The 14,305-nt window shown below is 42.6% G+C and overlaps 1 protein-coding gene across 1 annotated transcript in view; it reads left to right on the top strand.

Moving 5' to 3' along the window:
• Positions 1-14,305, top strand: part of KIAA1217 (KIAA1217 ortholog) — a 325,298-nt gene that overhangs the window by 18,244 nt on the left and 292,749 nt on the right.

Here is a 14,305-nt window from a genome sequence, read left to right as displayed (position 1 = left end):
ATAGAAAATAAACTTATGGTTGCCAAAGGGGAAAGGGGATCAGGGAGAGATAAATTAAAAGTATAGAATTAATAGGAGTTCCTACGGTAGTGCAGTGGGTTAAGGATCTGACTACAGCAGCTTGGGTCTCTGGAGGCGTGGGTTCAGTTCCTGGCCCAAGAACTTCCATATTCCACAGGTGTGGCCAAAAATTTTTAAAAAAAGAGAGAAGTATAGGATTAACAGATGCACACTACCATATGTAAAATACATAAACAAGAAGGATTTACTGTATAGCACATAAAGCACAGGGAACTATATTCAGTACCCTATGGTATAACCTATAATGGAAGATAGTCTAAAATGTATACATACACACACACACACACACACACACATGAATAACTTTGCTGTTCACCTGAAACTAGTACAATATTATAAATCCACTATGCTTCAATTAAAAAAAATTATCCATTCCCTTAACTAACATCTCCTTTTCAGGTGATATAGTATTGATTTTGTAAAAAATCGTGGAAAATTGCACAATTAAAGACAGAAGACAAGAGAAGTCTTAACTGCATTTGAATCAGAAGAGCGGATCTTAAGAGGCAAGCGCTCCTTCAAGGTGGTAGAATGAAGGCCTCCTGACTCCTGTTCCTTCATAACTCACTGAAACAATGAAGGGTGTTAACAATGGAAAGAGAGAGGAAAGTAAATACTCCATTTAGCAAGAAACAAGGAAATCATCAGGACCCATGGAATGCTTTTATGGAGACCCAGTATACCCAGAATGTAGAAAGGGAAATCGTTTTTTTGCTACCAACAATTTGTACGATCTTGACCTCACCTTCAATACAGGAAGCTTTTTGGATGAAAAGCAAAGTTCATAGATGAAAGGAGGCAGTGTAACCAGATCAAAATACTTCCAGTCACAGGAAGCCTGTGATTTAAAGAGCTGCGCTGTGTGCCTCAGAGATGTTGAATGCCACCAACGGAAGAGTGAGGGTAACACGATTTTAGGGCAGAGCAAGTAGCATTATTATTGGGGAGAGCATTTGATGTCACAAATCACAGACACGGGGGTGAGCTGCTCCCCTTCTGCCTGCAGGCTTTCAGTAGCTGGCTGGCTCCATTCAAATGGGATTTCTAGTAAGAAAGGAGCCAGTATGAGATGTACACTTTAAAACTGCTGTATTAATCAGTGGGCTTGATTATGCTGCATAACAAGTAAACCCTGCAGGTTTTTTGGCGATATGACCCCAAAACATTTTCTTGCTCACACACAAAATCTGTTATTTGGGCATCTCTCTCTCTAGAGAAGCTGTCCTTGCAGTGACTGAGTGATTCAGGCTACATCTATCATGTGATGATGTCATCTCAACACTTGGATTCCAAGTCTCCATGACAGGGGAAGACAGAGCCAGTGGTTCCGCATAGCCTCTTAAATATGTTGGCCCAGAAATGGCATCTGTCACTTCCGTCCACCATAGCATCTTGATTCTAGTACCTGCAAGGTTATTTGGTTTATCCAGATTTGGGCTCCCGATTTGGGCTATGGAATCTAGTTTAAGAAGGAAGTGCCCCCACTTTCTTGTATCAGCTTTCCCAAATATAATGAAAGGCTTTATCACTTTTGTTGTGTAGAGCACTTTATACCTCTCTGTATAATAGCATCAATCACATTTATATGTAATATCATTATAGTAACATATAGTTACTTCTTTTTTTACATTTTTATTGGAATGTACTTGACTTACAATGTTATATTAATTTTGTTAATATAACGACGGTGTACAGCAAAGTGAATCAGTTATACATACACATTCTTTTTTGGGTTCTTTTCCCGTATAGGTTATTATAGAATATCGAGTAGGTTTCCCTGTACTACACAGTAGGTCCTTGTTAGTTATCCATTTTATACATAGTAGTATGTGTATGTTAATCCCAAACTCATAATTTATCCTTCCCTATCATGTTTCCCCTTTGGTAAGCGTAAATTTGCTTTCAAAATCTGTAAGTCTCTTTCTGTTTTGGAAACAAGTTCTTTTGTTCCATTTTTTTTATTAGATTCCACAGATAAGTGATCTCATTGGCCATATTGATATCTATATATAGTAGTATCTTTTTTGAAAATTGAAGAATAGTTGATGTACAATATTATATATGATAGGTATATATTACAGTGATGCACTATATTCAAAGGTTATACTCCAGGTCGGCTATGATAAAATATTGGCTATGTTCTCAGTGTTGTACAGTATAGCCTTGCAGCTTCTCTTATCCATAGTGGTCTGTACCTCTTAATCCCCATGTGATCACATCTTTCAACTCAGTTTTGATGCATAATTGTGTCATAGCAGAACTTCGATCACCCTGGATGCCATGGAGCTTAGGGTATCTGTTTATACTTTGGGGAAAAGACGCAGTCCTTCTGCCACGTATGGAAAACTCCAAATGAATCCGCTTGTGTCTGTCACATTTGTCTTAACCCTAATCCACCTAGATATGTCCACGTGTTCAAAATTCACAAATATCCATCGAGATTCATGGATAGATATGTCAGTGAAACCTGGGAGGAAAGGCCAATTGGAGCTAATGACACACGAAGACCATAGACGGTTCAGTCAATGAGACCTGGGGCCAAGGTGAAGGTCTGCCAAAGTGCTCGCATTGTAGAGGAGTGGGTTCTAAACAGTTACACATGGTTTGCAAATCAATAAATACACAAATGAAAAGCTGATAAATGATAGTGAAGGAAACAGGCCCCAGCTAAGAATTTCCTCTTCAGAGCTATGACTTTATTCTAATCAAAAGTAGCAAATGATAGTGCAATAGCTGTGCTTAGCAACAGAAACACATATAGCTCTTTGAACTAATGACTGAACCGGGGTTTACAGACCAATTTCTTACCTAAACCTTCAGGGACAAGGAAACAACTTCTCAGCAGTTAAGACATCTTAATACAGCGCACCCCGAGCAGTTAATAATACCAAGTCACAGTAGGAAGAGGGAAGAAATTCCCTTACACAGACCGCCGTGAACACGCAGAATCTTAAACCGTCAGCTTTTCTTGAGCACTGTGTTCTCAGCTGTTATATATGGGTGGAAAAGTGGAGGAGACCACAGGGAGATGTTATTGGCAGCCGCTAAAATTGTGACACCTTGGATCTTTAACATGTTAGCATATTCCATCCTCCCCCGAACCCTGCAGGATGGGCACTATTTTTCATGAACTTGACTTAACAGAATGGGACACTGAGGCCCAGAGCAGTTAGATCTTGTCCAAAGTGACACAGCCAGTAAGTGGCAGCACCTGGACTTAATCTCGTTTCCTGACTGTAGGGTCCTTGCTCTGAACCTCCAGGTTATTCCATTTCTCTGATGGGTGACAGAATCCAGAGATGCTAGAAAACATTGAGGAAATAAGGAAGGCCTGAAACAAGGGACCAGCTTGCCCAGTGTCAGTACCTAAGAAATCAAGCAGCAATTGCAGAATGGCTGAAGTGCCAGCCTCCTGATTAGATGAGCCTTTAATTGGGAAAGAAAATGAATTGGGCATAAAAGAAGCAATGATGTCAATAGTGGAGTATATCTGGAGTTCCCGTTGTGGTGCAGTGGAGACGAATCTGACTAGGAACCATGAGGTTGCGGGTTCCATCCCTAGCCTCACTCAGTGGGTTAAGGATCTGGCGTTGCCATGAGCTGGGGTGTAGGTCGCAGACACAGCGCGGATCCCACATGGCTGTAGCTGTGGTGTAGGCTGGCAGCTGTAGCTCTAATTTGACCCCTAGCCTGGGAACCTCCACATGCCACTGGTGTGGCTCTAAAAAGCAAAAAAAAAAAAAAAAAAAAAAAAAAAAAAAAAAAAAAAAAAAAAATAGTGCGGTATATCTGAGAAAAGTGAAAATTGAGAAAATGGCATTATTGCCAGAGCAGCACCTCCACATAAAAGGAGCATGTGTCATAATGGACTGTGCCTATCAGTGTATGTGTGAGTGTGTGTTTGATGAATGACCAGAAGCCTGTGAATAAAGAATATAATAGGATTGAAAGAATCAGGATTAAAAAAAATTTTCTTGTTCTCAGAAATTCTAATAATATTGAATATGTCAAAGGGAGACAATAGTCAGCTAAATTTGGATGTGATGGAAAACAATAGTAAAGCAAAAAAAAAGCAGAACGAGCAGTCTAATGCGTAACAGATGGCGCTTCTCAAGGACCAGATGAAGGAGCTGGCCTAGAAATATTTCCCAGAAGACAGATATTTTGAATAGTGACTGAGAAGGTGGGGGAAGTACACTGTAGCATATTTAGGATATTACACAGTAGTATTCATAGATTTGAAATATTACACAGACGGAGGTGTGGTAGGGACTCAGGGAAAAAAAAGACTAAATTCAAGGAGTTGCAGTTTTCACTTTGTAGAGTTGACCTCAGGTTAACAGTAGTCATACAGGATATAGAAAAAGGGAAAAGGAGTCCTGAGTGGGGATCATTCATAATGCCTGGCTTTATTTTTATTTATTTATTTTTTTTGTCTTTTTGGGGCTGCACCCGTACGCAGCATACGGAGGTTCCCAGGCTAGGGGTCCAGTCAGAGCTACAGCTGCCGGCCTCCGCCACAGCCATAGCAACATCAGATCCAAGCTGCATCTGTGACCTACACCACAGCTCACCGGATCCTTAACCCACTGAGCTAGGGCAGGGATTGAACCTGCCTCTTCATGGATGCCAGTCAGATTCACTGCCACTGTGCCGTGATGGGAACTCCATAACGTCTGGCTTTTGAGGCATGTGTAATTGGATGCCACCACCCACCCCCACGCTAGCTTTCATTTTAATTAGTATTGTAGAAGAGCAGGAGAAAGCTTTTTGAGAACAGTGCTATAAAAAGAAGGGCTCTGGAAAAAAAATCAAAATAAGATTCTACTGGGAAATCTGCCAAAGGGTGCCTGGGGAGTAGGTGGGAAAGCTGGGGGACGTCAAACACTCAAGTAGAGCCGTGCAGGGGTCGGAGACACCTGAGAAGTGGCAGTCAACAAAACCTAGAGAAAATTGCCACTCAGTTAGATGGGAATTTCAGTATTGAGGAATCCCCCGAAGACCCATGTGATTCAGTCCAGCTCGTGGAGGCAGAACTTACTTTGCAAACGTCAAAATTGTCCTTCGCAGCCTCGTCCATCAAGCTCACGTCTTTGTCGTTACTCATCCTTCCTCTTGCCGCATTTTCCTGGATGAGTTCAATCAGATGGTTCTTTATCGAGATCCTACACTGGGGGCTCAGCATGGGACAGTACCTAAACAGCACAAAACACAACACTTGCCCTGCCAAGGGCATAGCTCTTTCTCTCTCTCTCCCTCTCTTTCCTTTTGTTCTACCCAGTTAGGCGAGGGTTTCTTGCCCTTTTTGGAGGTCTGAGGTCTTCTGCCAGCATTCAGGACGTGTTCTGTGCACATCGTTCTGCACGTAGTTTTTGGTATGTGGATTTGTGGGGGTCGGTGAGCGCCACGTCTTACTCCTCTGCCATCTTGACCCCAGCTTAGGGATACCGCTCTTTAGCAGAAACCGTACCAACTTTGGGGCTGATATAAATGAGTTTCTATATGCTGGGACTCAGCTGTGTAATGGCAGGCAAGTCAGTGCATTTGCCTGACTTGGAACAGTGTCGTGGTGCTGATTAGATGAGATAACATAGCTCCCCTGTAGCAGGTGTTTCATGCATGTCAAAACCCTTCTCGTCAAGGAGAGCATCCTAGAAGGGAAGTCAGGGCCAGCACCAGGAGGGCAGTGACGCAGTGTGTGTTCTAAATTGCAACGGTCTGGCGCAGCACTTTGCAAAAGTGCATTCTACAGAATCCTAGATTCCATAGTCTGTTAACGGCTGTTGGGAAGTGGGGAGAAAGTTTCTTATTTGGAGACATTCTTGGTTAACCAAAGCTAAGTGAATTTTTACACTGCAGGACTGGTCAGACTTTCCAATAGGCATTGTGAGTCTCAGGTTGGAGATGCGAGAGTAGGCGGGTAAGGAATGAAATGGGCAGTGTTTCCTAAACCTCTTCAGCCAAGGACTTATTTTATGGGACAAGTTAGAAAATGGTGGAGTGTAACACAAAAGCTTCCATTCAGAGCAGGGGGAAATTTCAGAGAAGAAGTTGTATGGAGTGTCTTGAAATGACTGAGGGCTCCTGGAGACAGGACGCTTGTCCTACGTATCTGTCTCCTCAGTACACCATAGGTATTCAGCAAGTTCCCATGGCAAGGATATTGACAGATTATGATTTACTGACGTGATGGAGGTATGGAGGCATTCTGATGGAGGAGGGTGACCAGGAGAGGCAATGATGCAGCCAGAAGGGAGGTGGCTCCCTGATGAGGCGGAGGTAGGCCAGTCTAAGTGAGGTGGGAGCACCGTTTGGACAAGGGAGAGGTCAGTGGAGTAAAGTAGAGGGAAGCCAGATAGTGCTGGACCTTGAACATCAGGCAGGAAGCTCGAGTGGCAGACACAGGGCACTGCTCTAGCCTTGAGTCTGGAACTGGAATAAAAGCAAAATTTAAACGTTGGCTTTCCAGTGCTACGTCAGAAGGACCATAGGGATCGCCTGGGTGCTGGCCTGGAAGTGATTGCAGTGTCCAGGGGAGTGGCGGTAGGGATAGAGCTCAGCTGAAATTGAAGGATGATGATATTTACATCAGATATTCGAATGAAAATAGGAGAATGACTTGGTGACTGATTAGGAAGGGTGAGGGTGCGAAGAACTTGCGGCCAGGCAAGAACACCCAGCCAGGTACCCCAAGACCTGGGTTCTGGTTCCCGCTCTGCTCCTACGTGTGCCAGCTCATTGGGCAAGTCACTAAGCTTTCTGTGTCATCCGTCCATGTTGCGTGGCCCACTGAATAACTAGGTTAGCCACCATCACAAGAGGAATGGGGGAAAAGGACACCCCATCATGAACTCCTGGGACCTGCTGGTGGAGATGGAATATGGGGGGAAAGCTCTGGTCTGGAGCTCGGTGGATTTTTCAGCAAAATTCTTTAGTGTCTTCCTTTTGAAAGGCTCTCAGATTTGCCCTCTTGGGGCCTCCCTTGGCGTCAGCCTCGTTTTGCATTCCCATCTCAGTGTCTTTGATCAGACCCACGCTCTTCATTCTCCTTCCTTTGCCCTTATCTAAGGTTTTCAGACCCTGCGCAGGTGAGAAAGTGAATTGTGAACAGTCAGATGGAGCTTTGAACTCAGGCATTGATCTTGACAGTGTTGGGGGGGTGGGTGCAACTTTCTGCCCTCAGGAGTCTTCGCTTCATGTCATGCTTGCGCCAGAGATGCATTTGGGGATTAATGAACATCTGAGAACTTTGCTTCGTGAGCACTTACAGTGGAGGCAGTCAACAGTTCTACTCAAATAGCACTGAGATGCTGATGGGAGAGCAGGTGGCATTCCTTTTTTTTTTTTTTTAACCTTTCAGTACTGCAGGTGCAGCAAATGGAAGTTCCCAGGCCAAGGGTTGAATTAGAGCTGCAGCAGCTGGCCTACACCACAGCCAGAACAACACGGGATCTGAGCCGTGTCTGCAACCTACACCACAGGTCGAGGCAACGCCGGGTCCTTAACCCACTGAGCGGGCCAGGGATCAAACCCTCATCCTCATGGATACTAGTCAGGTTTGTTTCCACTGAGTCGCAGTGGGAACTCTCCCTTTTCATTCTTAAACTGTTGGGCTGGACCAGGACATTCACCTATACGAAAGTGTGCTGAATATTAAAAGTGTGAGAACTCCCCTCTTCCAGGTCTGGCAGGTACTTCTCCCATCTCCGTGACTCTTTCTCTGGTTACTCCATACAACATCTGTTTTACTTCTAGTTAAGTACCAAGAAGTTTAGTGCCCATATAAGCTTCTAGAGAGCAAATGTCATTTTTGTACTCTCTCAGGTTTGCCTGTTTGATTAATTAGTTGAAAGAATGTTTGCATTTATCTTTTCCATATTATTGTTTGCTATCTTGTTACTTTCAGCTTTTATCATGATTAATGACTTTTTCCTGGTTTTTAAAGCTATCTTTGTTGTCTTTTATAATTTTTTAAAATGTGTATTAAGTTCACTTATTTTTAGGATTTCTTGTGTAATAATGAAGGCATTTAAGCGCAAGTATTTCCTGATACCAGTTGGGCTGTGTCCTGCAGTTTTGTATGAAATATTATCTGAGAGTTCTGAGTTTTCTCTCATTTAAGGATTGTCAGAAATATTTCATTTTCAAGAGTTCCTTCGTGGCGCAGTGGTTAATGAATCCGACTAGAAACCATGAGGTTGCGGGTTCGATCCCTGCCCTTGCTCAGTGGGTTAGGGATCCGGCGTTGCCATTAGCTGTGGTGTGGGTTCCAGACGAGGCTCGGATCTGGCGTTGCTGTGGCTCTGGCGTAGGCTGGCGTCTACAGCTCCAATTAGACCCTAGCCTGGGAACCTCCACATGCCGCGGGAAGTAGCCCTAGAAAAGGCAAAAAGCCAAAAAAAAAAAAAAAAAAAAAAAAGAAAAAAAAGAAATATTTCATTTTCAGGTATTTGAGGTTATCATTATTTAATCATAACTTCATTGGATGTGATCAGAGCATGCAATCTGTAAAGTTCTTTTAAATTTGTTTGCACATTTGTTAAATTTTTTTGAGTTGTCAAATATGCAGTCAATATAAGTATGCCATAAACATTCATGGAAAATTATTTTATATTCATTATATGTACCCATGCATGCACATATATATATCAGGTTTGTTGTTTGTATCTCTTAGTGCTTCTCCGTGCTTATTGTTATTCTAGTGCTGTTTGGTTTTAAGCAAAGTGTAATGAAGTTGCTCACCCTAATTGTATTTTTATCCTATTCTTGCATTTTTAAGAATTTTTGCTTTGCAGTTTTTTAAGTTGTTTTATTTGTTGCAAACAAATTTACAGTGTTATCAGCCCTTCTTCCTTAACTATGTCATTTTACATTCTGTTTAGTGTTTAACTTTTTAAATTATTAATGTCTCTTTTGCTTTACATTTGTTTGCAATTTGTCTGGTTTTCTTACCCATCTCTTTTCAAATTTTACTAATGCGTATATATTAGAAACAGCATATAACTTGGCTTTGCTTTTTCAGCCTAATTCATTAGTCTTTGTCTTGAATGGGAAAATTCAGTGCCTTTGATGTCGAGTGTAATAACCAATGAACTTGATTATATTCCTTCATCTTAGTTTGATAGCAAATACATCTATTCTTCTTTATCAAATACCATTCATGTGCACTGCTACTAAACAGTTACTCGAGTTTTAGTCTTGACAAGCTGTATTTGACATGACACTAGGAGTTCTAAGTAAAAATGACTATTAGGAGGGGACCAGACCCTGAGTCAGAAAACAAGACTGGGCAGAAGCATATCAGCATTATCGGTTCCTTTAGGGTTCTCCGGAAAAACAGAACCATAGGTTAGAGCGAGAATAAGAGTGAGCACCAGAGAGGGAGATTGATTCAGTTTAAGGAACTGGCTTATGAATTGTAGGGACTAGTAAATCTGAAATCCATAGAGTTGGGAGGTTGGAAATTCAGATACAGGTTGATGTCGCCACCCGAGTCCAAGATCTGCAGGCTGAAACTCAGGCAGGGTTTCTACAGTCTTGAGGCAGAATTCCTTTTTTGGGAACTCTCAGTCTTTGCCGATAAGGCCTTTGACTGATTGGATGAGGCCCACCCACACGGCAGAGGGTAATCGGCTTGACTCAAAGTCAGCTGATCAAAATTTTCCTCTTCTTTTTATGGCTGCACCTGTGGCACATGGAAATTCCTGGGCTGGGCCTGGAATCGGAGCCACAGCTGCAACCTGCACCATAACTACAGCAACACCAGATCTGAGCACATCTGCACTGCACTACAGCTTGCAGCAATGCTGGATCCTCATCCCACTGAATGAGACCAGGGATTGAACCTGCGTCCTCACAGAGGTAACCTCGGGTCTTTAACCTGCTGAGGCACAGCAGGAACTCCTGGCTGATCTAAATGTCAGTCGCATCTAAAAATACTGTCCAGCAGCATCCAGACCGTTGTGTGACCAGTCTGTCTAGCCAAGTGAACACATAAAATTAACCATCACCTCAGTACCATAGGGAAAGCTGACCCAATGTGAATGGATAATTTCTAAAGCAGACAACATCTACAAACAAAAACTGAGCCAAAGATCAAAGACTTAGTGTTAGAGATTTACCATAGTTGGCTTCCATTGTTTTATTCAATGCAAAGTGTATCCTTGCAAAGTCTATCCTTGTTTTATTCTTTTTAATGTTTGTCAGTTTTTCTTTATACCAGAACTTTGGGTTGAAGACATTTTTTGTTGGCCTTAGCTGCATCCTAGCGGGTCTGTTTGTCGTAGCATCCTGAGCTGTAGTGTGTTAATCCTGCTCTGTGAGGTCCGTGCAGGCTTCCACACGACTTGAAGTTAAATAAATGCCACTGCTCCACCGACACTACTGTGCCGATGGAATATCGGGATCTAGACTATTCCAGCCCCAGAATCAGCTATCGACTTGGAATATATGAAAAGATATGTAGAAAGTCTGCATTTCTCTTGGCAATCCAGTGCAGTCATTATTCTATATGTGCAGTTCTGCATCCACGAATACCCAGGGCTGACTGTACTACAGCCTTTTACATAAGGGACTTGGGCATCTGCAGATTTGGGTACCCATAGGGGTCCTGGAACCAATGCCTGGTAAATATCAAGGGACCTGTGTATATATTTTCAGGTTCGTCAGCTAAGTAAATCTTTTCAACGTAACTTAGTTTACGTACAGTTTACTCTCTCCGATTATAAGCAATTTTTAAAATTGAAGTATAGTGGATTTACAGTACTGTGTTAGTTTCAGGTGTACAGAAGTGATTCAATTGTAATATAAATACGTATATATATTTACATAAACATATATTATCTTTTTCAGATACTTTCCAATGATAGGTTATTATAAGCTATTGAATAATGTTCCCTATGCTGTACAATAAATCCTTGTTGTGCATCTGTTTTACATGTAGTAATGTATCTCTGTTAATCCCATCCTCCTAATTTATGCCTCCCCCCTTACTCTTGATAACCGTAGTTTGTTTTTTATGTCTGTGAGCCTGTTTCTGTTTTGTAAATATGTTCACTTGTACTATTTTTTAGATTCCACACATACGTGATATTATATGATATTTGTCTTTGACTTCCTTCCCTTAGTATGATCATCTCTAGGTCCATCCATGTTGCTGCAGTGCTATTATTTCATTCTTTTTTGCGGCTGAGGGATATTCTGTTGTATCTGTATACCACATCTTCTTTATCCATTCCTCTATGATGGACACTTAGGTTGTTTCCATGTCTTGGCTGTTGTAAATAGTGCTGCTGCAAACATTGGGGTGCATGTATCTTTTCAAATTAGAGTTTTCATCTTGCTGGATACATGCCGAGGAGGGAAATTGCTAAATCACGTGGTAACTCTATTTTTTGTTTTCTAAGGCACCTCCCTACCAATTTACCTTCTTACCAACACTGTAGGACAGGGTTCCCTTCTCTTCACACCTGCTCCAGCATTTATTACTTGTAGGATTTTGACATGGCCATTCTGACCAGTGTGAGGTGGTACCTCACGGTAGTTTTGATTTGCATTTCTCTAATAATTAGCAATGTGGAGCATTTTTCATGTTCCTGTTGGCCATCTGTAGATCTTCTTTGGAGAAATGTCTGTTTAGGTCTTCTGCCCACTGTTTGATTGGATTGTTTGTTTGTTTTGATATTGAGTCGTATGAGCTGTTTGTCTGTTTTGGAAATCAAGTCCTTATCCGTTGCATCACTTGTAAATAGTTTCTCTCAATCCACAGGTGCTTTTCATTTTGTTTATGCTTTCCTTTGTTGTGTACAAGCTGATAAGTTTGATTAGGTCCCATCTGTTTATTTTTGCTTTTATTTATTTTTTTTGTTTTTGTTTTTGTTTTGGGAGACTGAACTAAGAAAATATTGCTAGGATTTATGTCAGAAAATGTTTTGTCTGTGTCCTCTTCCAGGAGTTTTAGGGTGGCACGTTGGTTATAATTGACAATTTTACTAAACTAGGGATAGCAAGGCCTGGTAGTTATGCAGCTGGCTTTGATTTTAATCTTATATCTGCCTGGATTCAAATCGAGACTCTAACACTTAATAGCCGTCACTCAGATTACCTAACCTCGCCAAGGCTCTCATTCTCCTTCTGTAAAATAGGGGTATTAGTCAGTCTTACATCATACTGCTGTTTTGAGGTTTACTTTAAATAAGGATTAGTTGTTTTCATTATAAAAGTTTTGTTTTGTTTTTTTTTCTACCGAGTGGTGCTCCTTTTCTACATGGCAACTTCTAACTCATTTTTTTTAAGAAACAAAAATTCGTGGAGTTCCCATTGTGGCTCAGTGGGTTAAGAACCTAACATAGTGACCATGTGGGAGTTTGATCTCTGGTCTCACTCAGTGGCTCATGGATCTGGCATTCCTGTAAGCTTATCGCAGGTCACAGATGCAGCTCAGATCCGATGTTGCTGTGGCTGTGGCATAGGCCTGCAGCTATAGCTCCAATTGACCCCTAGGCTGGGAACTTCCATATGCTGCAGGTGTTGCCATTAAAAAAAAAAATTAAAAAATAAAAGTAATTTTTTTTTTAAATTCATGCCATCAGTGGTGAAAGCCAACTTCTTTTTCTCAGTTTTTTGTGTTCCTATCTTTTCATGGATTTTTTTGGTGAGCAGTTTTCTATGTTATAAAATAGGCAGAATTTTTCATGCCATCCAAGACCGTCACGGACACCTAAAATGGTGCTAAATTTAGAAGCATATAGCCCATGGACATGCTTATATGGAGTCCTGACTCGGTTAGCATGGTGCTAAGTTGCTGTGAGACAAATCGCAGGGCTATTAAAGTTTTGTCCTGCTTAATGGTTTCCTCATTTGGGGGCAGTAGGAAGAGTCAGTACTGGACTGGTCACCTCAGCAAACCTTGGCCTTTCTGCCCAGCCCTCACATGGGCTGTCTTTGTGGATGAGATTACCGCTCAAAGCTTGCCCCACTCTAAAGGGTTCGAGATGGTCACGTATGAGAATGATGGCATCGTTGGTTACAAAGTCTTCGGTCAGTGATCCATGAATGAGTTAATCGAGGTGCTTTCACATCTGAGTTATTTGTGGGACAGTCTCCATTTGCCTGGCTTTTTCTGACTCTTCCCCCTCTCTTTTCCAAGCCTGAATTCTATAAGTAAAAACTGAGATCGTGTCATTTCCTAAATAACCCCAAAGGAAGATCTGGCATAACTGATAACCACTCCGGTGGCCGCATCAGCTCCCCATGCTTCTCTCCCTAATGGAACTTTGAGGAGCAGCCGTCACTGAATTGAGCCTCCCCTCCATCTTTGGATTTCACTGAACAAAGCCTAGATCTGGTTCTATCTTGTTTTTGTTTCTTTTGCACTGTTTGCGCCCCACTGGCGCTGGGTAAAGCACAAGTGTGGGCTTCATGTGGATGTATTTTCATCTCACGGAGGCAATAATTGAATCTCTGATGTAGTCTTGCCTCCGAGGAGTGTGCTAACTCGGGCTGCTCTATTAAACCAGGGTGGCTCCCTCGGAAGGTATGTCCCATCTGTTGCCTGTGAAGGATGGCAGCACAAAACTGTCATGAGAGTTGGGGGCCGGGGAGGGGGGAGTTGGGGGTGGGGAGCAGGGGTGGTGGTGGTGGGTGGGATCCAAAGCATTTACAGTTCCTTCTGTGTAAAGAGCCTTTCTGAGTCTGTGAAGACGTGCTTTACCTATGACCACTCTCTCTGCAGCTCCCTAAGTGGGTTCAGCAAGGTGCAGGGGTTCATATTTGCTCCCTGACCTCTGAGGACAGATGGGCTGAGCCTATTGCCATTTGCGGCGGGACCTGTGGCAAGTTGTAGCAGGCGCCCCAGAGACTCTGCTGTGTCACGTGTCACAGGAGCTTCTGCTGGAAGCGTCCCAGCTTCCCAGCTCCCCACTCAGCCCCAACTGAAGAATTTCCTGTGATGGCATTTGATAGCTGTTTGACCACATTGTTATAAAGTCTCATGGGTTTGGAGCAAGTTCTGTTCAAACCTTTCTGGCACCTGGGCATTATCAGTCTTGGACTTGAGGCTTTGAGGCGTGTCTGTAGTGAATTTAAAGGTGAGAAGGGGAGCTCCCAGGTGGCTAGTGGTTTAGGATTCAGCGGTGTCACTGCTGTGGTGCAGGTTTGATCCTTCACCCCAGGAACTTCCACATGCTGCCGGAGCTGCCAAGAAAAAAATAGAGGTGAGAAGTGT

Source organism: Sus scrofa, chromosome 10, assembly GCF_000003025.6.
Source record: "Sus scrofa isolate TJ Tabasco breed Duroc chromosome 10, Sscrofa11.1, whole genome shotgun sequence".
NCBI lineage: Eukaryota > Metazoa > Chordata > Mammalia > Artiodactyla > Suidae > Sus > Sus scrofa.
Note: the sequence above shows the minus strand (reverse complement) of the source record. Positions and strands in the feature narration are given on the sequence as shown.